This window comes from Camelina sativa, chromosome 19, assembly GCF_000633955.1.
Source record: "Camelina sativa cultivar DH55 chromosome 19, Cs, whole genome shotgun sequence".
Lineage (NCBI taxonomy): Eukaryota > Viridiplantae > Streptophyta > Magnoliopsida > Brassicales > Brassicaceae > Camelina > Camelina sativa.
The window spans coordinates 12763032-12766225 of NC_025703.1; positions in this window are offsets into that span (position 1 = coordinate 12763032).

Sequence of the window (3194 nt, forward strand, 5' to 3'; positions counted from 1 at the left end):
TTTAGTATTCGCTTTTCTTTTTCTTTTCCTCATTTTTTCTCTTTATTTAACCCCTCTATAACCCTTTTATCCTTCACCTCCGAACAGAAACCCAATCCCTATATGCTCCCGCTGGTCTCCCTTTCACCGAAGAGGGTTCTTGCTCGGCAAAACTCTGTAAATTTCGGGTAGCTACTACAACTCCCCTCCAACTTGGCGATTTAATATGGAACTAGGGTTTTCCCCAGTAGACCTAGCTTCCAAAATTGATTCAATTCATGGCCAATGTCTGCTTCCGCTGATCCTTCATGCACCAGAGAGGATTCTTGCTCCGCTAATCCCTCTGCCAAGATCGGACAGACATCTTCTTCAGTCCTCAATTAGGCAAACGGTTGTGACTCTAGGGTTTTCCCCAGTGGACCTAGTCTCCAACCCCGAATCAAGCCATGACCACTGGCTAGTCTCGCCGATCTATCACTCAACGAAGTTGCTCACTGCTCTGCAACGCTCTCTGTTTTTCCGGTCAGCCGCCATAACCTTTCTCCTCTTTGGTTTTCGATAGTGAAACTAGGGTTTATTCGAGTGGGCTTTGATATTTCTACTGGCCCATTAAGCGTATCAATTGTAAAGCCCACAGTTCTTGAGCCCAACCACTCCAGGGTACTATTGAGGAACGGCATCTTGAACCCGTGTTCTTTGAACGGTGGATACTGATACTCCTTCAATCCCCTGCTTCTAGGCCCCGTGACCAATGCATCTCGTCATGTCCAATATTGTAACATCGGGGACAACTTCCACGCAATGGCTGATCTATCTCCAAACCCATGTAAGGCCATACATGATCCTTTGTTCCATGTGTTGAAGCCATGTTTTAGCCAATGGTGTGATCAAGATTACTTATTCTTTGGATTCCATTTGAGACGTAATGCATCATTGTTGCTATGGCTTTACATTAATTCCCTGTGAATCATGGTCTTAGTATCCCCTTTGGCATTGTCTTTTGAACCCTCTTGCGGAAAGTTTTTTGGCATATGGATCCTGAATCCAAATGACCTTTCTGAGTACGGCTCTGTTATGATCAAAACCAACTTCCATCATGCGATATCTATAGCAACTATCTTCAAGCATCTGAGCACCTTCAACCTTGCTCAACCTATTGTCAAGCTGCTAGTCCGTGTTCTCCAACCGGATTTAATTTCAGCTGTGACTCCTTTTAAAACGCCAACTCGTCCTATGATTGTGGCTATTGTCTCATCCATTGATTTGATCATGGAAGAGCTTGTCGGCAATCTTGACCTCACATGTACCAAGTTTCTTCAAGGATTTGGCTCAAAGCTCTCAAGAAACCTCTTGTCGATTAATCCTACCCTTATCTACTTTTCTTGTTGTTGTATTGGCATTGGGGAATGCCTTCTTTTCTTGTACTTTAAGTTACGCTTGTATGAACTTTATCTCAGTTGAGTAATGAAATGCAAGTTGTTTGACAAAAAAAAAGCATGAATCATTGAGAATCTTTCGTTTTTGTCGCCATAAACAATCAGGTGATTTTGTCTCATTTCGTGTTGTGTTGTCTTCTCCGACGCTTCGTTGCTCCTCGGCAGATGGAAATTAGAGTCTGTTTTCCAAAGTTGTTCAATTAGAGCTTCTAGTTTCGTCTTTCAGTTAATTCAGCTTAGTGCTTTTGATTTTTTCGAACCAATATTTTCAGTAGATTCAGTCTTAGCGTTTGTGAAGAATAACGATGGTGGAACTACAAACTGGTTTAAGCTTGTTTGTAAAATCAATATTGTTTGATGGTTAATTAAAAAAATAGGACCTAATTATTTGGACTCCCCACAACTACTCGAACTCAATAATTAAAAAAATAAATAGTTTAAATTTCAAATTCAGATTCCATAGATTAAGCAACTACAAAATCAAAACAATCAAAGCAGTATTATATTACGCTTAAACAAACAAATTGATTGTTTCCTAAAATATCTATATCATCTTTAGCATCCTAAAATCTCGTCTCTTCTTAAAAAATTGATAGCCACGTAATTCCAAAATCTATCAAAATACTAATTTCAAACTATTGTAATACTAATCAACCTCAAAATTCAGACTATTTCGAACTATCAAAATACTAGCAGCTTCAAAATGAAAGTGACGTTTGAATTCTAGCAGCTTGAGGTTGATTTTTACAGCTTCAAAATTCAAACTAGATATATAGAGAAGTTAGGCAGTGCAAAATTTTGAGTAATTCATGATGCTCCTTCTAGAGGTTAATACCTCTACAAACTTATCATCAATGGGTTACAAACTTAGTGATTGCCATTATTTACGATTAAATTTAGTTATTATTTGCACCAAATAAAATGAACTTACTCCAAGATAATATTATTATTATACTTTCAAAAGACAACATATCTACATAGCAAGCGCATGTTTTTTCAGGAGAATCAGGTGACACATGATAACATTTTCCGTGCTTCAAGTTTACCTTCATGCATTTTATGATGCAGTCTTTAGTTGTCGTGCAAGAACCTACCCAATAATCGGTATTCGGTGTAGCATCAGCTTCCGCAACATCTGTAATATTTAATAAAACAAATTAAAAACATAGTATATATATAATATATAAATAAGCATATCATATAAATTTAAATAAAAAAATGTAGATTATGTTGCATAATTGGGATCAAGAAAACAACCAAACACAAGCATATAAAACAGACAGATTTGAATGAGAAAGCCATTTTTTTAATTATTTGTTTTGTCAATGAAACATAATCGAAACACTTAGGAGTTATATATATAGAGATATGGGAACATGCATTTATGACGTTTTCCTTAATTTTACGTTGTTATTATTGGTTAATTTTCTAAGATTTGATAATGAACTCATCACAATCCCCGAAAAATGAAAGTTAATCATTATTCCAGATCCGAATGCATATTCTTCTTCCTATATTTGGTAGTAGGGACAATATATTTGGGAGGTTCCGATTTGTGTAATCGGTTTTGATTTAAAAAATCAGACTCGACCCGAATAAAAAGAAAGGAGGGTGGGTAGCGCAAAATTGTATTCTAAAAATATTAAGATAGATAATAAACACAGCTAAGTAACTTTCTATAAAGTCAGATTTAATTTCTTTCTCAACTTTGCTTCTACTATGACTTAAGGAAAAAATCGAAATAAGAATTAATTATTAGGGGATACGTACTAAAAATAT